Source organism: Solanum lycopersicum, chromosome 4 (genome assembly GCF_036512215.1).
Source record: "Solanum lycopersicum chromosome 4, SLM_r2.1".
Taxonomy (NCBI): Eukaryota; Viridiplantae; Streptophyta; class Magnoliopsida; order Solanales; family Solanaceae; genus Solanum; species Solanum lycopersicum.
The window spans coordinates 42,145,822-42,171,516 of NC_090803.1; the positions used below are offsets into that span (position 1 = coordinate 42,145,822).

Sequence of the window (25,695 nt, forward strand, 5' to 3'; positions counted from 1 at the left end):
AATTATACAAGTCATAAAGATCGGTTTAACCAGAGATATGATAATTCCGGAAGATATCGAAATACAGCAAGAAATACAAAAGATTGAGATACCAGAATTCTACGCCAACAAAAGAGTTATAGGAATAGCAACTATCCTAAATGAGCTAACTAACAATTATTTAAACGGAAATTCAGTATGGAGCTATTATGTACGAGAGCAAGTTATGATATATTCAAATTCTACAGAAATCAGAGAACAAGATATGGAGGAGATACGCCAATAGATACTTAGTTTACTCAAGCCAGAGCAAAAACCAACAACAAGAGCATTAAGGAAAGGGTTTATTTCGGAAGAACTATTGACCAAATATTGTAAAATCATTGGACAAAAATACCCCGACCCCATATGTTCAAAATGTCAAGGAGAAGATAATGTCATACCAGATGTTCAGATCGAATAAAGATACGTGTAAAGATAACATCATAAACCCCTCAACTATATTTTAAGCCACATAAAAAAAAGTATTTTGTATGTATTTTGTAATTTTATGTCATTATTAAAGTAGTTTGTCGTGTGTATCGGCCATAAAAGGCCAAATTATGTAAAAAGTATTTTGTCTTCTTAGTCATAAAGTAAATAGTGTGTGTCGGCCAGAAATAAAAAAAAAGAGGCCATTATGTAAAGTAGAAATAGTGAGCTTTTGTTTTTAGTGTCGGCCAAATATAATTAGGCCATGTGTAAAGTAAGTGTCGGCCAGAAATAAAAAAAAAGAGGCCATTATGTAAAGTAGAAATAGTGAGCTTTTGTTTTTAGTGTCGGCCAAATATAATTAGGCCATGTGTAAAGTAAATGTCGGCCACTTAAATTGTCCAGATATGTAAATTTAGTAGTATAAATAGAGGGTTTTACCTCATAATAAAATCATCCCCTGATCCCTTTTCCTCTACAACTCTCTCTCTCACTCTTAATTCCGCTTCCACCCACATTAATTAATAGAAAACATGTTAGTAGGAGTATGTAATAAGTCAATATTAGCACAAAGAAAAGTTATATTTATGTTAAAAATACAAATAGATCACCTTGAATATAAATTACAACATAACATAATTTAAAAATTATAATGAATAAAGAAGAGTTCGCAGTAGATGAGAAGACATATGAAAATCAAGATGGATTAATGATAAAAATAATATTTTCAAACCTAGGAAGACGATACAATCAGCACATCTACAACAAAAGGAGTCAGTGGAATAAGATATATACAAATTCAAATATGAACAAAATCTTCGATAAACCATTTATTCCAAAGAACCAAAAAGACTCATTATTTATACCACCACAAATAACTACTTACTCAGAAAGTTGTGATCATTAACAAAATTACAAACTACATGCAATTCTTATGCTCTGAAGTTTATTAGGTGGCATTTGTAATAGAATTTGTAAAATCTGACTCTCCAATCTAATTAGTGTTCGAGCTCTGAAGAAACATTTGACTCTGTCCAAATCAATTGGAACCAACCTCCCTATCTCTGAGGTAGGATAAGATCTTTGTATACTCAACTCACTGCGGACCTTTTGTAAGACTATTTGGCATTTTAACTATATATGTAGTTGTTACTATTATTTTCAATTTTTTTTTTCAAATGAAAATTTGTAAAACTCTAATATTAGTCATAATTTGTAGATACATGTTTGTTACGTAGCTTCATTTTGTGTGTGTACTTTTATGAAATAGTTACCTAATCTCAATTCAGGATTGGACTTCAACAAGAAATCTACCCTTTCCAAATATATAAATAAATTTGTACTACTCATTACCTATCTTTTTGACTTCATAAATATAATTGTTCATGAATTTTCTATCAATCATATTATTTAATTTTTTGCAATAATCATATAAACGTAAAATTGTTAAATTTGAATTTCCAAGTAATGAAGTTACTTTAGACTAAAATTAAGACCCAAATTCAACTAGATGTTTGAGAGAAACAATAATCAAGTAACAAATGTTATTTCTAACCGGTTATACCACCTTCAAACAGTCATTAAGTTGTGACCCATGTAGTTATATTTTGTTCTTTATATTATTATATATTCGCTATGTTTTACTATATATGATTTGGATGAACTTTATTTCTAAAGTGTCACACGTCTTCCATTTTATTTTTTACAATTGCTAAAGGATATGACGAGTTTTTTAAGAGAAAAAACAAAAACAAAAACAATTGTTATTTTATTTTTAGAGTCGCCACTTGAAATTGAGCTTTTTAAATGTTCCAAGTCACCTGATGGTTCCTAGTTTAAAATTAAGATAAAAAAAACTCTTTTATTTTTTATATACGAAAATAAGTGTTGTGTAAGGAATTATATTGACCGGAGAGAAGGTATGAGATACCCCGAGTCCCGTGGTTCTAACACCTTCGCTCTATTGACTTATATTTGGCTAAAAATGATTTTCTTTTTGATAAAGAGGTAAATTTGCATTAGTTACTATTTATTTATTTTTTTAAAAAAAAATTAACAAAATTTGATTGGCCTAGGAGCATTACTGCACAACACTTTCTTTTAGAAAAAGAATACACACCAAGTGTCGTAATCGAATACATGATGATATTTAATTTTTTTTAAATGATAATTAATTTCTCAACTTTTTTCAAAAAAAATGATTAAAAAAATGAATGAAAGAATAAGTTGCAACATATTAGAGAAGAAAATGATTATTATTTTTTGCTTATTAATAATTATTTTGTATCAACAGAAACAAATATACATCTAAGTATTACAACTTCACAATAACAACAAAATAAACAAAAATCACAAAATGATAATTCAACTTCCTCTTAAAACTAGTGAAACTAGTAATATACAAGTTTTAATTTATTTATTATTAATCATATTGATAAAATTTCAGAAATAACAATTTTCATTGTTACGCCCTGAAAATTGAATAGGTCAAACTAAAGTTTTGCTTGTGTTTTGTAAGTTAAAAATGTATAACAATATTATATTTTAGCATTAGAAGTCAGTTCATAATGTTTGGGAGCGTTAAGAAGTCAAACACCCAAGATGTCAAAAAGTTAGTCGAAGTTGAATTAGTGTGTTGTAGTGTTTTGTAGTTAAGTTTTGGAGGATTGTTTGAAAGTCAAATTGAATATCAATGGTTCATATGCATAGAATGACATGTAAATGGTCGAAATATCCGAGAACGACGCCTCGGGTACCATCCTAAGGATCCTCGGGGAGGACCCAAACATTGGATAAGAAGCTAGCCAAGGGAGCGTACAGGGGCAGAATTTGAAGTCCACCTCGCGACGTGCAAGGGATACGAGGTTCACTGCCTTAGAATTTTAGGAGGAAAAAATCTAGAGCTTGCCTCGCGACGCGCAGCCAAGTCCCTGATTTGGCCACGACGTTTTAAAGCCAAATTTCAAGTAGGAAAAGGGTCCAAATGGTGTGAGGGTGTTTTGGGAACTTTGGGGGATAAATTGTGGGATTATTTAGTAATTTTAAACATCATTTAACCCATCATTTGCAACCCTAAAGAACAAATCAAAAATATCTCCAACTTTTTTCTCCAAACACCTCCATTGAAGAAACTTCAAGCTCCAAGGAAGAGGACCAAGTTCTTCACGTTTTCTTAACCAAATTCCTAGGTTTCTTCATATTAAGGTATGGTAGTCATCCATTAACCTTTTTTTTAATTCAAGGATTCCATTCAAAGAAATTTCAAAAAAGATTTCAAACTTTAAGTATCGGTCTTTGTATGAAAATGTTTTATTGATTATAATGAGTATTTATTAGATTTAAATGATAGTTTTAATCTCAAAACCCCAATGGAGTGATGTCTATTCTTTTTCTCAAATTTTTGCTTATGAAATGGGTTCTACGAGCATGACTAGATAATGTTAAAGTTATTGTTTCTTGGTGGTTTTATTGAGTTTTAGCTACTGCCCTAAGAGCTATTTAATTATGGATTATTCTATAAATATTTAATAGGTGGCAAAGGATTGGATGAAGGGTAAGTTATTCTATCTTGACTAAGTTATGTTGAAGTAACTCTTGAGTGGTATGGTCCACTTTTTGTGACGGTGTTTACCTGTAATATACGAACTTATATGTGTATTATGAGAATGGCCTTGAAGGCATTATATGTGAAGTGAATTGATAATTTTCATATGTATATGTATGATATGAGTTTGAATGTTGATATGAGTATCTTGAAGAGATTATGTTAAAATAAACTATGCATTTGATATGTGAAGTATGATAATGTGTGAATTGCGATAAATGTGTGTTTATTATGTATAGAAGTTAATGTTATGAATAATGGTCATTATGTGAAAGGTATGCTCACATGTGCTCACACACACACTTGAATGCATGAACGAAGTCAATGAATAAAATTTTTGGATTTTAGGGTGAACACTCTTCGTGAGTGGAGATGAAGTGTGTAGACCATCCCAAGTATTCCTAAGTATCAAAAGGGGGATTTTGGTGTTAACATTCTTCGTCAGTAGAGATGAAGTGTTTAGTAGCAACCTCACTACTCCCAATGAACTTTCCAAAATAGGTTGGAGGTTGGATACCCTTCGTGAGAGTAGATGGGCTATTCAATAGTTATCGTCTAGCCTATATTCATTGAATGTTTAAGAGTCCATGGGGGAATTACGCTTAGGACCGAGAGGATTTGAAGAAGAGGTGGGTACACTTCGTAAGTAGAGATGTTGTATCCAATGTACCTCTTGAGATGGGTGTTCCTTGTTAGTAGAGAGTGAGTTACTTAGTAGAAATCTCATTATCCATTAACTGTGCGCCCGCGTAGGTGTAGCTATTGGATAGACCATCTCAAGGCTAAAGAACATGACCCTACCTTAGACAAGAAGGGATCCCTCATCCGGTAAGGGTAGTACCAGTATTCCATGTCAAGCTCTATGGTCTATGTCGGTTAAATCTATCCCCCACAAAACAAAGTAAAGAACTAAGTCTTCTTTAGGGTGTAGAACTTAAGGTAGCTGGTGGAATGGGACGCAACTTATCCATTCCTCAAGTATACATTTTGAGGGAGTCTTTGTGTGTCTTTATGTGAAATATATGAATGGGTCATGATTTTATTTAAATGAATGTAATGTAAATTTATGTCTAATGATAAGAAAGAATGTTAAAGTTATGTATTGTATGATGAAACTTATGAATGATGAATGAAGTGTATCTAATCTCATGGATTCGTCAAGGTGTACATAGTGGGGGTAGTAGTAGAGGATGCTACTCTCACATTGCACTTTGAGTTACTTGTAATTCAACTTGAGAGGGGTACTTATGTGAAGTTCTTATATGCAAGTATCTTTCTCTAGTTTCGTTCGTATGGAGTGGTGATTTGTTAAATGTAATGAAGTATGCTTGTCATATAAGAACCCCAAAATGAGTTATGGTGTATGGATCTTATAATATTTTTTTAAGTTATAAGGTCCTAAATTGACTTATAATATTTTTTAGAGGTTGTATGTAAAGTTTGAGGTGATTTGAAAGTCAAACGTCAAGGGACGACCAAGACGTTCGATGTCTAGTTGCATATATGCCTCATCTGTCTATATGTTATTATAGGTGTATTTCATGAGCCTATCATTAAATGGTAGTATATGAATTTTCGTGAATCTTGGAGATCAAACGTCCAAGAACGTCCAAGACGTTCAAAAGTTAGCCCTTGAGACATTCAAGTGGATCTTGATGGGACCTAGCCTGTTTGAACGTGTTATATGTATTTGGTTTTGGTTAAATTAATGTGGGAGGTCTAAAAATTGTTAAAGGTTGTATTTACGTTGGAAATTTCTTGGTACGACATCTAAAGGGCCTGTAAAAGGACCCACAAGAAGGACCAAAAGTTTATCGAGACACCGCCTTGGCAATGTCAATCGACTGAACCAAACGGCGGCCAATTTGTTGACCAAAGGCCCGTTGATGAGGTTTCATTTATGGAAACATATATTGGGCAGGTCTCAGCACAAAAAAAAGGCCAAGGTACCATCGACGGAAGCCAAAAGACAGACAATCAATTCACCAACGACCAATCGATGGTCATCCGTCGATGGTGGCCTGCAGTTTTTGCCTGCGTACTGTTTTATATAAGGGGTGAACGGGAAAATCAAACCACGTCCTAAACTGACTCTAATTGATTAATTTACCTATTTTTCAGTGTATATAAGTGATCAAACATGTGAACTTCCCATTCCCAATCCCTACTACATGAAATAAACCTTTCCCTCAAAAAATATTCTCCCTAGAAACCACCATTTATGGTGAAGCTCAAGAACATCTATGAACTTGGATTTCCATGGATGATTCATAAAGTATTAGAGGTTTTAAACTAATCAATTTTATTGTGATCATTTATCACTAAGAAAAGTTTCACTTGGAGAGTTCTTCCCAAAGTTTTTAAAGAGGATTTCATGATCAATATTTTAATCTAACCATGGGTTCTTTATCAAAACATTTTAAATGGTTAAATCATGAAGAATTTTTATGTTAATGTATTGGCTTGAACGTGATTTAGTCTAATTGCATGATGAACCCATGTTTGTTCCGAAAATTGATTTTGTCCTTGCATGGGCTTTGTGATCTCAACTTGTTATCGATTGAATTGTGATTTTGTTATGTTAATATTTTTATATCTACTGTTATTTATGTGAATTGATTATGAAGAATCTATGAGGATAATCATATGAAGATTTGAACATTACTTATACATGTCTTTATGTGAACATTGTAATATAAACGTTTTAATGAAATATTGTGGAATTCGATTGAGTTGTGGTTCTTGTAACTACTATTAAGGTTAATATTATTATTGAATTGTATTTATAAATTAGTTGTGATCAAGGTAAATAATTATCAATATAAGTTGAGCTAATTTCTTCTAGTCAATGTAATTGTAACTTGTGATCTCGACGTTAGGTTAGTTGTTATATGAATCGATCATGGTTAATTTTCCATAGCTACTACCTATAATAGAATGTGACTATGAATTATATGTAACGGATACAATGTTGATAACTATATAATAGTTTCAATAGGATTTACCTATGTAAACATACTTTCCATGAATTCCTAATATGATGCATGCTTACTGTGATTCGAGTTTTTTGGCAGTTGTAGTAGTATCTCGTTTAAGTAATGAGTTTCTTTGGATACTTCTCTATATGTTCATTATTGATGAATCTTGATTGATAAACAACACTAGGAAAATTTATTTATGATCTATGTCTATGTATTCCCTAAAACAATGGTAATCTTTTGCAGTAGTTGTATCACGATCTTGCAATGATTTGTACATGGTTTATTTCATGTTTAAAGTACAATTAGTTACTTTCCTGTACATGTATAATTGATGAAACGGTGTAGTGATAATTTTTGATCAAGAGGGTTGATGAGTTAATAAGGTCTACTCTTTCTCCCTACTTTTCAATGTAATGTTGATGAAGCCTTGTATGGCATTGTGTGGTACGGTTCACTTATGGTGGCGGTGTTTGCTTTATTTTCATTATATATTTGTTTACCATGGCCTTGAAGGAAAATTGATGAATATATGAATGTGTGGTTTTGAGGATATGTTGTGAAACTTATGCCTACTTTCCTATTCTAGTTGTGATTTAGGTTGTTTGGCTACTGCACAAGAATGTGTATATTTATGTTAGGGTAAAATGTACTTGCTTACCATGATGAGGTCTTATAATTTTATATGTGATTAAAATTTATGATAGGTACATAAAGACTAAAACTTACTATAAGAATGTTGTAAGTCTTAAATAAATGAGTCTTATGCTATGCTAACCATTCTATGATGTTGTGTGATGTATCATTCATGAGGATGACTTCATAGATGTACTAGCATAGGCAAGGATATGGAACTTTGACTATGCATTGCTAATGTGCACCTTCATGGGATAGTTTCTAGGTTGGTCTACTAAGGACATGCATAGGATTGTATGAACAAGTTATAAACATGACTTATATCCTATGATGTTAAGCATATGATATGATGAAGTATGAATGTGCATAGTTTCTTAAAGTATTGATATGAAAGGATTGCTCATATAGGTATGCCTATAGACTTATGTATTGATAAATGAACATGTGTGACATTATGTGTTATGTGAAAGGTTTAATCACATATAGGTATACCCTCACACACATGAAACATGATCTAGTCAATAGAAGAGCCTTGAAAGGTTTTCTCAAGAGTATCCTAAACTAGGAAGGTGCTTAAATATGATATGTCCACGTGAAAGGTTTTCTCACATGATATAGGTTGATGAAAGGACTTCTCATCTATGACGTATGATCTAAGCATATGAGGGTATGACTCTCCAAAAACCTATATTTTATAAAGAAATGATAAATAAAGACTTTTTCATGAAAGGAAAATTAGATTAACACCCAGTCAACTTGTAGATGGAGGGTGGCACCTTCATAAAGAGGGAAGGTGAAAGGGTCCACTACGGTCCTCACAGGGTGGATAGCCTCATGAGGAAACAAAGGGTGTAGAGTTTATATTTCCATAACAACCCCAAGTTCCATAAATTATGCTTGATACATAGGATATAGCAAGTAATATCACCTAATATGCTAGCATGTGTTAATATTCTACCTTGGCTAGGTCGGAACACCTTACATTGGTTTAAGGCTCTACAACACCAAATTCCATGTTTAGCACCCATGGTCTTAGTGTCGGCTAAGTCTATGGTTTCGCTAAAGCAAAATGGACAATGGAAGCAAATGAATAGGATCCTAACTAGGAGGACTTAAGGGATGTTACTTAGGATACTTGGAAGAAATGAACCCATCTAGACATTGCACAAGTAGCTCCTTAGGAAGTCCTAGGAGGGTGACCTAATTTGTATGATTATGAGTATGTCCATATGCATGACTTTGTAGTATTGGTCTACTTTTTATGAAGATGTGCATGGTATGATGTGGTCTGATTTGTATATGCACTATGTGGGTCTAAATGACTATAGGATGAAGTTCTTGTAATTGTATGAATGAAGTTGTCTTCACTTACTTGTTGATGTATAAATAGAATGTTCAGGTTTGTGGTCTCACGAGGGGTGTACTAAGGATGTATGGGGGTATGGGGCTTCACATGTACATTGCACTCGTAGACTAAGATTGGGGTCATGAACAAGGTAATATAATGATGGTTGTGAAAAGAAGTAAAAATATGTGCAACTTGTAGTAACTTGTTGTAGAGCCAATGTAGTCTTTACTTAAATGTGTCTTTGATATATTAGGCTTATATGATGATATGTGTTGGCTTATGTAGGTTATATATATGTTTATTTGTGACCTTAACGTGATACATTGCACCAAGTATCACTAGAGCGTTACTTGGGAGGTTAATGAATAAAAGATAGAAATGTTCACTGTAAAGAAGGAATAGCTCATTGGATTATGACTTGAAAATGTCATAAATTCTATATGTGATCTTATGTAATGTTGGCCTTTTAATATGTTTATATGAAGTATGTGAATGATACCAATTCTATTGGATAAAGGTTTTTATGAAGATTTACTCAAAAAGGCAAATGCATGATTTCAAGAAAATGTTCCTTTTGAATGCATGTTTTGCATGGTTTTCATACTTAAAGCATTCTTCTACTAATACCATTATTTTCTACTTTTTACACAATATGTAGGTTATAGATTCTTAGAGGATGACTATATAAAGGGTCGTGTCCCTAAGATATTTACGTTATGTGTTTAAGTTTGATTGTGACGATGAGACTATCCTTTGGTATTTATAAAATATGTTTTTCCTTATTATGTATCATGAAAAGTTTTAAATTTTCTCACTACTTTTCATGTCAAATATAATGAATGATATCTAAGAGTTTCAAGACCTTCGAAAGGTCGAGTACGCCATGTTTTGACCTAAGGGTTGCCCTAACTTCTAGGGTGTACTTGTGGGTCGTAACAGAGTTGGTATGAGAGCATAAGGTTTTGGGGAAATAGTTTAGGGTCAAAAGTCTCACAAGCTACGTCTAGTAGAGTCTTGTTTATCGGTGTGAGTCGCGACACATCTATGTGAGAGAGGCTATAAGGAGATAAACATTTCACTTTCTTCATTAATCTTGTATCATGCCATAAAACTTAAATCCATAAGATCTCTCTCTTTTTCTCCTTTGTCCGGTGACTTTCTAGATTTGATTGGTTGAAAAGGGAGATGTTTCTGAGTTTAAGGGGGGAGAAAGGTGAGTTTTGATGCTTATGATGGTTTTGTGTCTAGAAGAATAAATGTGAAGGTTAGTTTTGAGGATTGTAATGTGATGCCATTTATAGCTATGTGTAACTTATGAGTTGGAAGTATTATGATGTGAAATTTAACGATGGTGTAGTTCTAAACATGGTAAGAGTTTGAATCTTTGAATGAAGTCTTTTTGTGGAAAATTAGATACCTTGTGATTATGTTCAATGATGGTAGAAAACTTTAAGGTGTAAATTTGAGGAATGTGAATATTTTGTAGGAGTTGAAGGCAACTATTTTGTGTAGTTAATGTTTCATAGTGGTTCCTGGGATTGGGTTGAAGTTCTTGTGTAGGTATACTTTAAGGAGAAATTGTGATAGATTACCTAGTAAGGGAGTTGTGGAGTTATTCTAGCAAAATGGTGGAATTTATATGGTAAGATTGTTGGTTTCCAAATGAACCTACTTTAACTATTGGAAATGGAAAGAGGGAGTTATATTCTATGAGACTGAGCTAAGTGGTGCCTAAGACTTGAATGAGGAGATGTTTAAGAGAGTTTGTCTAAGCTTGAATCCTAAGAGAAGGATGTTATGCTTGACTAGTAGAGTTGATGCTTAGTCTTGATGATCATATGTTAAGAGTAGTATGCATTCCTAACTTGTGAGAAGCACAGTGGGACTTTTAAGTATGAGGCCTTGAACATGGCTTTACCCTAACAGGGGGGAGAATGAGTTGAGTGGAGAGGTAGTTGATATCCTTATCACTTCTTCTATCCTTTTTCAAGCTTTAGACCAAAATCCTCAGTAGTTTGTTAATGGTTAAGAGTCCTGCATATTAGTATGAGTTGCATTTCTCTTTATGTTATGAGTGCCTTTGATGATATAAGGTTTTGTATGCTGTGGATAATATCATGATTACATTAGGACAATCGGTAGTCAACCTATATTTCTCATGTTAAGGTGTAGCTAATTATATTAGTTAATTGCTTCAAAGTTGTGTTGTCATGTTTTAATGTGACCTATTATGATGTTGTCTGTCATTTTTTCATCACTTCATGTTAAATGCTTGAAAGGTGAATTAATGGATTTTTTTGTATGCTTCATTGTTAAGGTTTTGTGATCACTGTAAAGAATTTTGAAAATTATATTTAATTGCTATTTTTCATGAATGATGGTCTCAATATGTGTAGAAATGATGTGTAAGAGCATCACTAATTTTGAAAAGGTAGTTCCTCCATAAATGATGAAATGGGTATGTGGTGTGAATTGTGGAACTTATTCCAAGTTTCTTATGTTTCTAAATTGCCTAATGATGTGAATTTGGTTCTCCTTGTGAATTGGTGCATCGAATATGAATATCTTTAACTTTATGTAATCTTTTATATGCTTCTATTTGATTCCTTCTTGCCTTTTAAAGTATTTAAGAGTCATTCGACGACGAATGTTCCCAAGTGGGGAAGTACTTTTACGCCCTAAAAATGGAATAGGTCAAACTAGAGATTTGAATGCATTTCGTAAGTTAATATTGTGTTAAAATAGTATACATTAGCATTAGAAGTTAGTTCGTAAAGTTTGGGACCGTTTGGAAGTAAAACGCCCAAGACATCCATAAACTAGTTGAAGTTGAACTAGTGTGTCGTAGTGTTTTAAAGTGATGCTTTGGGGGATGGTTTGGAAGTGAAATTGAGTATCAATGGTTCATATGAATAGAGTTACATGTAAAGGGTTGAAACGTTCAAGAACGACGCCCGGGGAACCACCCTAAGGGTCCCTGAGGAGGACCCAAACATTGGACAAGACGCTGCCCAAGGCAGCGTGCAGGGGCAGAATCTGAAGTCCACCTTGCGATGTGCCAAGGGTACGAGGTCCACTTCTTCAGAAAATTTGATAGGCAACAATGTGGAGCTTGCCTTGCGATGCGCAGCCAAGTCCCTGATTTGGCTGCGACGTTTTCAAGGCAAATGTCATGTTTGAAAAGGGTCCAAATGGTGTGAGGGTCTTTTGGGAAGTTAGGAGATCAATTTAGGTCATTTGAAACCTCATTTCGCCCATCTTTTACAACCCTAAATATTTAATCAGAAATCTCTCCAAAACTCTTTCTCCATAAACCTTCATTGAAGAAGCTTCTAGCTCCAAGGAAGAGCACCAAGTTCTTCACATTTTCTTCACCAAATTCTTGGGTTTCTTCATATTAAAGTATGGTAGTCATTCTTGAACCTTCTTTCATTCAAGGACCCCTTCCAAAGAAATTTCAAAAAGGATTTCAAACTTCAAACTTCTTTATTCCTTGACTCTAAGTATGAGTCTTTGCATGAAAATTTTTAATTGATTAAAACGAGTTTTTCATAGCTTTAAATGATGATTTTAATGTCAAAACCCCATGGAATCATGTCTATTCTTTTTATCAACTTTTGGATTATTAAATGGTTTTTATGAGCATGACTATATAAACTTAAAGTTATTGCTTCTTTGTGGTTTTATGGAGTTTTAGCTACTTCCCTAAAAAAAATTTAATAATGGATTATTATATGAATCGTGCATAGGAGGTAAAGGCTTGGATGAAGGGTAATTTATTGTATCCTTACAAAGTTATGTTGAGGTAACTCTTGAGTGGTATGGTCCTCTTTTGGTGACGGTGTTTACTTGAAATATACGAAGTTATATGTGTATTGTGAGAATGGCCTTGAAGGCATTATATGTGAAATGAAGTGATAATTTTGATATGTTTATGTATGGTATGTGTTGGAATGTTGATATGAGTATCTTGAAGGATTTATGTTAAAATGAAGTATGGATTTTATATGTAAAGTATTATTGTGTGTGAATTTTGATAAATGTAAGTTGAGCATGTCTAGAAGTCAACGTTATGAATAATGGTCATTATGTGAAGGTATGCTCACATGTGCTCACACATACACTTGAATGAATGAATGAAGTCAATGAATGAAAATGGGGGATTGTAGGGTGGACCTTCTTCGTGAGTGAAGATGAAGTGTCTAGACCATCCCTACTATTCCTAAGTATGAGAAAGGAGATGAAGTGTTTAGTAGAAACCTCACTATTCCGAATGAGCTTTCCAAAATAGTTTGGAGGTTATATACCCTTCGTGAGTTGAAATGGGTTTTTCAATGGTTATCTCCTAACCTATAGTCATTGAATGTTTAAGAATTCGTGGGGGAGTTATGCTTAGCACCGAGAGGATTTGAAGAAGTGGTGGACACACTTCGTGAGTAGAGATGTTGTAGCCAATGTTCCTCTTGAGATGGGTGCTCCTTGTTAGTACAAAGTGAGTTACTTAGTAGAAATCTCATTATCCCTTAACTATGCGCCCGCGTAGGTGTAGCTATTGGAGAGACCATCTAAAGGATAAATAATATTACCCTACCTTAGACAAGTAGGGATCCCTCATTCGATAAGGGTAGTACCAGAATTCCATGTCAAGCTCTCATGGTCTATGTCGGTTAAATCTATCCCCCACAAAACAAAGTAAAGAACTAAGTCTTCTTATGGTATACTACTTAGGGTAGGTGGTGGAGTGGAACGCTAATTATCCATTACACAACTAGACATTTTGAGGTAGTCTTGGTGTGTCCTTATGTGAAATGTATGAATAGGTCATGATTTGATTTAAATGAAAGTAATGTGAATTTATGTCTAATGTTATGAAAGAATTTTATGGTTATGAATTGTAGGATGAACTTATGAATGATGAATGTAGTATATCTAATCTCATGAAATCCTCAAGGAGTATATAGTGGGGGTAGTAGTTTGGGATGCTAATCTCACATTGCACTTTGAGTTACTTGTAAGTCAATTTGAGAGGGTACTTATGTGAAGTTCTTATATGCAAGTATCTTTCTTTAGTGTATTTAGTATGGAGTGTTGATTTGTTAAATGTAATGAAGTATGCTCGTCATGGTAAGACCCCCAAAATGAGTTAGACCTAGAGCCTAACATGTTTTTCTTAAGTTTCTAAGGTCCTAATTGAATTATAATATGGTTTAGAGGCAGTGTATATTTTGAGGCTATTTGGAAGTCAAACGTCAAGGGATGACCAAGACGTTCCACGGCTCATCGCCTATATGGATCATGTGTCTATATGTTATTATATGTGTATTTCATGATCTTAAGAAGTATTAAAATGAGTTATAATGATTCTTAATTATAGTATATGAAGTTCTGTGAGGTTTGGAGATCAAACGTCCAAGAACGTCCAACACGTTCGAAAGTTAGCCCTTGTGACGTTCAAGTGTGTCTTGATGGGCCTACACGGTTTGGACGTTTTATGGGTAATTTTTTTTGGTGAAACTCATTTGTGAGGTCTAAAACTTCATAAAGGTTTTATTTACTTTGGAAACGTTTGGGTACGACTTGTAATGGGATCGCAAAAGGGCCCACAAGAAGGACCCAAAGCTGGTCGAGACACTACCTTCGTAGTGTCAATCGACTGAACCAAACAATGGCCAGTTGGTCTACCAACTGCCCTTTGATGAGGTTTAGTCGATCAAAACATAGACTGGGCAGGCCTCAACTAAAAACAAAGGCCAACTTACAATTGATGGAAGCCAAAGGATGGCCAGCCAATTGACCAACGACCAGTCAATGGTCATCCATCGATGGTGGCCTGCGGTTGTTGCCTGCGTACTCTTTTATTTAAGGGGTGAATGGGAAATTCACCCCACGTACTAAACTGATTCTAATTGATTAATTTACCTATTTTTGGGTGTATATATGTGATCAAACACGTGAACAACCCATTCCCAATCCCTACTACACAAAATAAACCTTCCCATCCAAAAATATTTTCCCTAGAAACAATTATTGATGGTGAAGCTCAAGAAAAGCTTGGAACTTTGATTTCCATGGATTATTCATCGAGTTTTAGAAGTTTTGAACTAATCAAAGTTATGGTGATCCTTCATCTCTAAGTAACCTTTCATTTGGAGAGTTCTTCTCAAAGTTTTTAAAGAGGATTTTATGATCAATCTTTCAATCTAGCCATGGGTTCTTTATCAAAATATTTTAAATGGTTAAATCATGAAGAATTTTGATGTTAATGTATTAGATTGAATGTTATTTAATCCAATTTCATGATGAACCCATGTTCCTTCCCAAAATTGATTTAGTCCTTGCATGGGCTTTGTGTTCTCAATTTGTTATCGATTAAATTATGATTCTAGTACGTTGAAGTGGTTATATGTACTGTTATTTACGTGAATTGATGTTGAATTGATGATAAAGAATCCATGAGGATCATTATATGAATATTTGAACATCACGAATATATGCCTTTATGTGATCACTGTAATATGGACGTTTTAATGAAATATTGTGTAATTCGATTGAGTTGTGGTTCTTGTAACCACTTTTTAAGGTTAATATTATTATTGAATTGTAAGTATAAATTGGTTATGATCAAGGTAAATAAGGATTAATATGAAATGGGATAAGCTTAAAAAATTCCCAAGCATGGACTCATTCAACCTGGTTTCTTAGCAAAGGGATTAGGTCAAAGTTTGAAATTTATTAGCACTACAAGAGATAATGATAAACAAAGGACTTCAATTGCAAAAAATAGAAGTTACAATGCCACAACTTCTAAGTCTTATAAGCTAGCAGACAATAGTTTCCATGTACATCCTCATTTTTATAAAAAGGAAGACAATGTTCCCTTCTGTCAAGGAGTTCAAATGAATCTACATACTTTGACCAGTGATGCAAGGGCTCTAGGACAAAGCTTAGGGACTAATGTTGAAAAACAAACTCTGATTGGCAAAATTAGAAGCACTATAACAAATTCTAGTCGAAACAAGGAAGGAAAGACTAGTATCCCTATTCCTCCTAATTTTTATCCAATGGAAGACAATGACACCCTCTTTCAAGAAGCAACAATTACTCGAGATGCTAAAAGTAGTGATAATTTGCAAAAGAGTTAGTCTGATTAATATATTTGATCAACAAAAATTGCTTAGCTTTCTGTAATTAATCTCCTTTGTATTATTTATTAATAATGGTCATGAACTTCTTAGTTTAGTTGACTTCCATAAAATTTTGCAGCTGCATTTGAATTTTATGAGTCAAGAAGAGTTATTGGAGTGCCTCGATCTTCTCAAAAAAGTGATACTGGTATTTTATTTTTTATTTGTGTAGCTTTATTTTGTTGTTGTTGAATTGAAGTGTTAGTTTTTATAACTTGAACTTAAATTTGTAGCTCCATTTGAATCTAGAAAAGCAAAAAAGGTTTTTGAAGTTGCTCAAGGTGCTAAGGAAAACTAGTATGTACTTTCTTTTTATGTAATATTTTCTTTTTGTTCTTACCGGAAAAGTACCCTTCTTCTTAGTAATGGGAATGAACTTCTTATATCGATTTACTTGAATAAAAATTTACAGGTCTTTTTGAATTTGACAAGGCTAAAAAGGTGAATGAAGTGTCTCGGCAGTATCAAAGAAGTGATACTACTATTTTATTTTTATTTGTGTAACTTTTTTTAGTAAGCTAATTTATTTCTTGGGCATTTTTGCTTACAGTTAGATTTGCAGGTTTGTTTGAATCTAGAAAAGCCAAAAAAGTTGTTGAAGTGGTACAAGATGTTGAGGGAATTGAAACTAGTATGTACTTTCTTCTATATAATTTCTATTATTTTCTGCATTGTTATCTGTAAAGGAGCTAAAACATTATCTCTACTCGCTTTAATAGGCCCTGAGAGTCCAAGAGTAAAAAAGTTATTTCCCCCTTCCATTTCAAGCCATATACGTGGTTAATAAGATCTTTATATGAAGTTAGGAGACCAACAAATCCTATATAACTCTCCTTATCCGAGTAATTTAGATTCCTTCTTAGAAGAATGTTCTAGTTGTCTCCTTCTTCGCTTTGTTCTACTGTGAGAATCAACATCTTGTTTGGTTTTCCTTACTGTAGATTTTGAAGGTTCATGTGAAATAGATAGGGTAAAGAACGTGAGAGGAACAAATATTTGTAAGAATGTTTTGCGACTGAGACCTGGAGAAAATTAAAAGTCATTTTCTATAAAAATTGAGTCGTCGGGCAGAATCACACCTCATTTACTAGACACTTGAGTTTGCAAGTTCGTGATTGTAATATGTGTCCACTGCGGTACACTAATGGATGAACATCGAAGAGCATAATCTTGAGCACATGTGGGAAGCTGTTACTGTAGGGATTACAACATATCTATATCTTTTACTGATAATTGTCAAGAATTAATTCCTTTTCAAAAACTATTGGTTTTTTCAGTTTCAAACATGTGACTCTTGATTTATGTTCCTGAAATTTCTCGGTTACATCCCTATTAGGTGATTTGTACTTCGATGACTTGTTTTCCCTTATTAATAGATTTTGTAGGTATTTTTTCTATTTTAAGAGTAGTTTGACAGTGACGATATGAATGATCAAAGATATAACGTTTTGCAATATATGAGAAAGCTTTGGAATAACTGGAGAGGATCACTGCACAAGAATTTGAAATATAAATCATTGCCCGATGTTCTTAAAGAAGTGTCGAAGGGAGTAGATAAGAGTAATTGGGGATGGTTGGTCAAGGAACATTTTTTATCTGATAAATTAAGGTAAGACTTCATATAGTTATTAACAAATATCATTCTATTTCTAGTTATAACATATGATTAGTTTTTTGGAATAATTTATACCACATTCAAATTGAGTTTTGATCTCGTTAAAATTTTTTGATGTTTTCTATCCTTAAGATATACCAAAGAAAATTGCAATGGTGTGTTTTGTATTTCTGTTCTCTATTACCCTCTTCCCACTAAACTAAAAAGTACACATTAAATATAGAATCATTAACAATATTGGGATTAATTTCTGTGTTGGGTTGTTAATGCATGATGCAAGTACAAGAAACTAAGTCAATAGGTCTAAGTTATGTATGCCTCATCATACGGCACTACAAAAAAAAGGCTTATTTACGACCAACATTTAGGGACGAGTTAATAATCTCGTCCCTAAAAGTGTATATAGTGAGACGAGATTATATTTTTGTCTTAAAAGCTATATGTTTTCGAGAAGGTGCAAAAGATCGTCCCTAAAATTTTTAATTACTAGTCGTTGTTGTAATTGGCTGAGTTAGCGGGATACCAAACATCCCAAAAATTTTACTTAAATCATTTTTTTGGCTGAAAAATTAGGTGCTAAAAGAAACATCATTTCCTAAAATATCTAAAAAAAAACCATGTTTTCTCAATACCCACTTGTCCTAAGACGTTACATATTCAGATCATCAAGAACGACGCAACTCTGTTTTTCATATGGATCAAGAGCAGATTCTTCTTAGGATTCTCAAGATCTTCTTAAAAGACCTTTATCCATCAGAAACGTCGTCTCTATTTTCTTCTCTCTACTACGAAATTCTGGTAAGATTTTTTTTCTTTTTCTTCTTGTTCTCTATTTTGTCGTTAATTCAACTTTGCCCAGTTTTTTTGATGGTGTAATTTGTTGAAGTTTTTTCAAGTGTGTATTACATTGTATTTTCGAAAAATCCCATAAACCATAAAGTAAAGTTTTTTCTGAAAAAAACTAAGTGAAGACCTTGGTTCGGTTTTTTTCTGCTTCTTTATTTCCCTTATTCAATGGACACCAAAGTTGATTGTTTGAATAAATCTGATTGTCATGTGATCAGTTGATGATTATAAAACAAAAATTCTTTATATTGAAGTGTTTATCAACTTGTAGTAACAAAACTTATTCTTTTCTATTTACTACAACACAAGTAATTGTCTTCTTTTATTTCTGTGTTGCAGGTCGTGAATTGATAATTATTTAACTTGATTGATTCATTTGTTTTTGGAGTCTTTGACCAGTGAATTAAAGATAATGATTACTATGATTTATACTGGACGATTGAATTTTTAACCATACTATCGCATACATAATTTCCACTAAAAGAAACTATGTACTTCATCTCTTATCCTAGTAGGTTTTCTCACACAAGCAGTGTAGGAAGCCTTATTCACAATGCTCTCCCATATTCAAGTTTGATCTTTTTTCAAATCTGCTCGACATCCTTTTAATCCACCATTTGATGAATTAAGAGTATGTAATTTCTAATACATGGCTACTTCTTGAACTCCTCTAGTATTTTGTATAATTCACTCACTATGGTATCCCTATCTATATAATGTTAATCAAATATCATATTATACTCAAATTCTTGTTCACTTAGCTTATGTACTTTAGGAGCCAAATTTAAGATACTAAAAACACTTTTCTGGAATCAGAATGAACTAATTTTTTTATATGTTTTTCTCGTATTCATCCTTAACAATGACTGAGTGATCATATTGTTGTTCGTCTAGATAGTTTCATTATTACAGAGCAGGCTGAAAATCACTTCAATCTGAGTTCCCTATTTTAGGCGTGGTAAGTGTTTGAAAACGAACACTCAATAGTTGTTCTCATCAAATTCTGGACATCTCAGTTCTCAATAGTTGTTCTCGCTTCAATTTGAGTTCCCTTTTGTTGATCTGTTTTTCTTGTCTCAATATAATTTTCATCAAAGGATTTCACCACAAGAAATTTTCTTTGTTTACTTTAATATATTAGTCTTTTCTGAAGCTCGATTTTTTCCCCGTGCGCTTGAAATCCACCATTCTGATCACTGGCAGAACAAGGTTCTTGGTTTCTTCATCAAGAACTTTATTTGCACTTTCATTGTGAACTCTAAACAGTGAAAAAGAAGCAGTATCCTCTGCATCATTCTTGGATGAACAAGGTTCATCGTTTCTTTGTTTTGTTTGGTCCTATGTTAGAAAAACTTACCCAAAATTTTTGGAGCAGAAAATTCAACACTTTTCCTTCAATTGAAGCTAGGTTTCATTGTATTTAATTTTATCATCCAAGTTTCCTACTTATGTAATTTATTATTTGTAGTGCCATTATATCTGTGAAGTCTTCAGGGATGGAGATCAATGTCTCAACACGAAAAATTACTACTGCTCTAATCCTTGTATTTAGTTGTGTATTTAGTTGTTCCAATCCTTTGTAGGCTCGAACAAAAATCATGTTACATGAATTAACATCTTTGCTATAAGTATAATTATAAACTTTCATAATTCTTAGTGTAATCTATACTTAGATTCAACACTACTTTGTTTATCTGATGGTAACAAGTTGTTTGCAACTTCGATTTTTTTTTATTTTTCTTTACCTTTTAAAATCTTTTTTATGTCCTATTAAAGATTATGGCACCTAGTAAGCAGTGGTTGGATCTTTTTGACAATTGACTAGATGAAATCTAATTGAGCAGTGTTCCAAAGTGTTATGAAATATGCTTTTTAAAGAACAGGAGAAAAATATGAAATACGATGTCCGTGTGTTAAATGTTACAATGCAACTTTAGGAACTCGTAAAATAGTTGAGACACATTTGCTAGTACATGGAATAATTCGCAATTATACTTTTTGTATCACCATGGAGAACATTCGGGTTAGCCATTATCAAAATCATAATCAGAACATGATGATGGTGAACAACATGATGTTTTAGAAGAACATGAGAGTGAAGATGAAGTAGAAAAACTATTGAGAGATTTATATCCTAATCTTGATGGAGGAGCTACACAGACTGGTTGTGAAGACATTCTTGAAGAGGAACCAAATGCTGAAGCAAAAAAGTATTACGATCTATTAAGGGATTTAGAGTGTCCATTATACCAAAATTAAAAAGCTTCAAAACTTTCCACACTGATAAAATTGCCTCATATCAAAAGTATGGGTTGTTCGAGTAATGCATCATTTGCAATGCTATTGAATATGTTTAAAGATGAGTTATTGCCGAATGTTGCCAATTTGCAAAATTCATATTATGAGGCAAAGAAGATAATTAAAGATCTTGGTATTTTATACGGCAAAATTAATGCTTGTACTAAAGATTGCATGTTATACTTGAAGGAGGATAGCTTACTTGATACTTGCAAATTTTGTGGTGCGTCAAGATGGAGAACAAATAAGCATAGTGGGGAAACAAAGAATAGAAAAGGTAAAAAGATAGCGTCAAAGAGTTTAAGCTATTTTCCTTTAAATCTTGGACTTCAGAGATTGTTTATGTCTACCAAGACATCTACTCTAATGACATGGCATAAGGATAAAAAAGTGGATGGTAAAATAATGAGGCATCGGGCTGATTCAATGGCATGGAAATCATTTGATGAAATTCATTAGTTGGAGTAACATTTGAACTCTTAATTTATTTAAACAAGCAAGGTCAGTTACAGGAGGAGACGAATTGAAGTGAGGTGACGATATTGTGGTGCGAGCTACTCTGTTTTAAAAGTTTCTGCCGACATAAATTTTGTTTTGAAATTTTCTGCTATGCTGCAACAATAGCACTGCCAGCAACTCTGTTTTAAAAGTTTTTTCCGACATAAATTTTGTTTTTAAATTTTCTACTATGCTGCAACAATATTGCTGCCAGCTACCATGTTTATCATTTTCTGCAGAGATGATAATGTAGCTCATCTTCTATGTTAATTCTTTCAATTTGTTTCTATCATCTACATAATGTTTTTTAGTTGTGGTTCTTCAAAATAGATGTTGGATTCTTGTATAATGTTTCTCAAAGTTTTCTAATAGATTTTTCTTTTTTCGTGCAGGTTTTGTTGATCTTTTTGGATATCACTTGACAAAGACTGAAGTTTGAAAGTTTTCTGCTATAGTTTTGTTCATTCTTCAGTGGGTAGATGCAAGTTTAGAATGTTTGCTACGAATGTTTTGCAATACTTTTGATGTTATCGAATATTTTTTGTTATGCAAATATCATGAGATAATCAATCACTCTTATTTCATTCTCCTTTTCACTAGCTCTATGATACTTTTGTTTCCATATTTTAGTAGTAATCATTTTGGTATTTGTTGATGAATTTAGTTCTTGTAATATAAATGATTGAAGGATCAAACTTGCTTCTTTATAGGACCAAACTTGCTTCTGTCTGTAATGTATAAGCTAGGACTTGATTGATTCTCGTCTGTAATGTTGTTTAGGACCAGATTGTTTGTCAACCTTAAAACTTCTCAAGGACCAGTTTGTTAAGGTCCTTATAGCTTTTCTAGGAACAAATTTTTTATGGTCTCTGATGCTATTTTATGATAAGGTGTCACTCATCTCTAAAACTCTAATAGGAATACATTGCTTAACGTCACAAAAGAAGTTTAACGACATGAATTTCATGATATAAATGGTCTACTTGAGACGAGATATATAGTCGCTAAAAGTTTCTCCCGACCAGAGTTTTGGCTCGTCTCAAAACCATTTAGGGACGAGATTTTTGAACTCATCCTTAATTACCAATAGTGACGTAGTTTCTAGGAGGAGGAGCGACCAAATTTTTCTAGATGCTGTAGATCATTTGATACCAGATTTTAACTTTTAGGGACTAGATTTCCCTTCCTTAGAGACTGTTTTTGTTGCAGTGGGGTAGCAAGCCTATTAGATTGATTGTTTACGAAATGGTAAGTAAATAGTGCAACCTTACAAGGAAACCTCTCCTATTTCTATAAAATATCTTATGACTTATTTTTAAATCGTGAAGGGAGGCAAAGATGGTAATCCACAAAACATGGCAACTATTTTCTTTGAGACACGTAAGAAGGGAAATGAGCTTGTTGAGCCTGATACTACTGAAAAATATGTATGTTTATATATCAAATTTCTTACTCTTACTTAGTGCATTGCGTTATTTAAATAATTTTATGTTTTATAGGCTGAAATTCGCTGAACCATCTCTTACTAATATTGAGGTAGTGGAAATGTACTTTGGACCAGCATTCAAAAAGTCATGTAATTGAATTTGGTGGTGGAATAACAACTAAGGAGTTAAAAGGATGTACCACCTCAAAGGCTGCATTGTGGGAAGATCTTAAAACAAGTCGAAAAGAAAAGGAATCGCTATAAAAACGCATGGATATTCCAGAGAGTAAATATGAACACCTTGAAAATATAGTGACCCGTCAGTCTTCTTTAGTTCCATTCATTCCATCAGATTAGTAAATATTCTATCAGTTATTATTACATGATGTTTATTTGTGAATGAAGTGATGTTGTTTTCTGGTACTCCTCGTTTATAAGGGTTTTGTTATTGCAGTTGTGAGTTATTTGTTTTCCTTTTTAGTGCACTGCGTTATCTTAAATATTTCGTATGATCTGGCAATTCTTACTCTATTATTTCTGTATATAACTAAAATCGATGTTACTTTACTTATAATATCCATAAAGCTAAAAGATTGATTTTATGTTTGTTTATGTATATACCAGTGAGATTGTGATAACATCTTCAAATGTAAAAGTAGGTATCAATATGGTTATTGTTCTGTATATAGTTGTTGGAAGAAAACTAGGATTTGTAATCTTATTAGATCCTTGTATTACCATTTCCTCTATAATATCAGTGTCAATATAATCTGCCCTTATTATTGTAGCATTAGTAGTTAATCTCAAACATCATATACTTTCACATTATCCTTTCTTTGATGACCTCCAACTTCAAACATATTTGATCATGTCGGTGTCATTCTCCACTGGGTAATTAGTTTTTTAAATTTTTGTTCTTCCTGCTAGCCATTCGGATGCAAGCTTGTTAGATCTGATCCACTTGCATTCTCCATTTCAACAACTTATCTATGTTTTCTTTCCTTCAAATTATCCACAAGCATACAGTTAAATAAATATTTATATGAGGAAGCGGCAATTACATTTTGTATGAGATGTTCATGTGAAATGTAATACAAATCATGTTGGCTGCCAGTGGAGATCCTCAATGTTTAAAGTTGGGTAGAGAAATTATCTAGAATTCATGAATTAGAACATCAAATTTGTTTTTATTTGCTATATATATATATATATATATATATATATATATATATATATATATATATATTAGAAAATAGATCCGGAATGAAAAAGAAACTAATTAAATGTCGGCTTCATACTCCATCTTGATTTGTGTATTTTACTATAACAGAAAATTAATCCTTAAGTTCAACTTATTCGTTACTAATTAGTTTACCTCAAATTATTCTTTTCACAGATGAAGATTTTGAAGATTAAAGAACTACATGTGAAAGAACAGTTAGACTTTTTGGGTGCTAAGATCCAAAGTCAAGAGAGAAACAGCCCAGACGTTCCCTAAGGTCCCTAAGCAATGACTTAGTGGAAAATATAGCGATCGAGCGATGACAAACAGGAGGTGGGCTTGGAAGCAACCACCCTTTGAAGAACGCGTAATAGCTCACTAGTCTATCTCCATGGAAACCAAAATGTATTAGGGCTCAAGTGATTCACCGAAGCGACGAGACCTTGAAAGTTGCTTTTTCAAGTGTCAATAGCGGAACGTTCTCTCAATCGGGGAAGGGTTTTGGTTACAAGACTTGTAGATATCAAAAGTTAGAATACTGACATGAGTAACGAAAAATCCTGTGAATTACATGATCGCCTGCCAATGGAAGGTTTTCTGCGTTTAGTCAATCTACGCAGAGTGAATCAGTCCCTAAGGATTCCCCGAAAGGGGTGCCGTCCAATGGGTACACCAAAGTGACGAAGTTTCTTTGACTACAGAACCATGCCTTTCTGTTGGAGTGAATTGGATAATCGGGCGGAGGGCTTCCCACTCTTCCCCCACTCTTCTTTCCCTAATATAAACCTTGAGTCATCAAAGCCTTTCTTACTCGGCTGGGCCCGATCTCCCTACGCGACTGGCGCTTCAACAGGCGAAACTCTCCGTCATAGTTTGGTGACCTATGTTAAGTAGGGGCCTTTAGACTTTTGATTAGAGTAGGGGTCGCGAGAGAGCTGAGCGTACTGCACTTCCATAGTCACGAGTCTATTTGTATTCGCGGCTATTGTCATAATCAACAAGGTTTACGCTTCTAGTAAAAAACGTCGAATATGGAAGGGCGATCCTCCCGGTGAACTGACCGTACCCCAAACCAACACAGGTTAACAAGTAGAGTATACTAGGGCGCCTGAGAGAACCATGTCGAAAGAACTCGGCAAAATGACCCCGTAAATTCAAGAGAGGTGTGCTCTCCTATATTTTGATTAGGAAATCGGCACGTAGCAGGGGGTAGCGACTGTTTATTAAAAACACAGGACTCTTCTAAGTGGTAACACGATTTTATAGAGTCTGACACCTGTCCGTTGCTGGAAGGTTTGAAGGAGAAGTGTTATAAGGTTTGAATGGAAGCCCCGGTAAATGGAAGCAGTAACTCTAACTATCCTAAGGTAGCAAAATTCCTTGTCGCATAAGTAGCGACCTACACGAATGGTGTAACGACTGCCCCGTTTTCTCCGACATGGATCCGGTGCAATTAAATTCTACGTGAAGATACGGAGTACCAACGGCTAGACGGTAAGACCCTGTGCACCTTAACTATAGCTTCGCAGTGACAACCTTAATAGAATGTGTAGGATAGGTGGGAGGTGGTGACACACAACGACCGATCCT

At 33.6% G+C, this 25,695-nt stretch overlaps 2 long non-coding RNA genes across 2 annotated transcripts; both read left to right on the forward strand.

Annotated features, from left to right (window-relative positions):
- The first annotated feature begins 16,277 nt into the window (after window positions 1-16,277).
- Window positions 16,278-17,220, forward strand: LOC104647000 (uncharacterized). The gene is made up of 4 exons (XR_011220676.1): window positions 16,278-16,348; window positions 16,434-16,497; window positions 16,613-16,641; window positions 16,751-17,220. It is a non-coding gene; the product is annotated as an uncharacterized lncRNA (long non-coding RNA).
- A 1,133-nt stretch (window positions 17,221-18,353) lies between these two features.
- Window positions 18,354-22,046, forward strand: LOC138348284 (uncharacterized). The gene is made up of 2 exons (XR_011220677.1): window positions 18,354-18,613; window positions 21,850-22,046. It is a non-coding gene; the product is annotated as an uncharacterized lncRNA (long non-coding RNA).
- The last annotated feature ends 3,649 nt before the right edge of the window (window positions 22,047-25,695 follow it).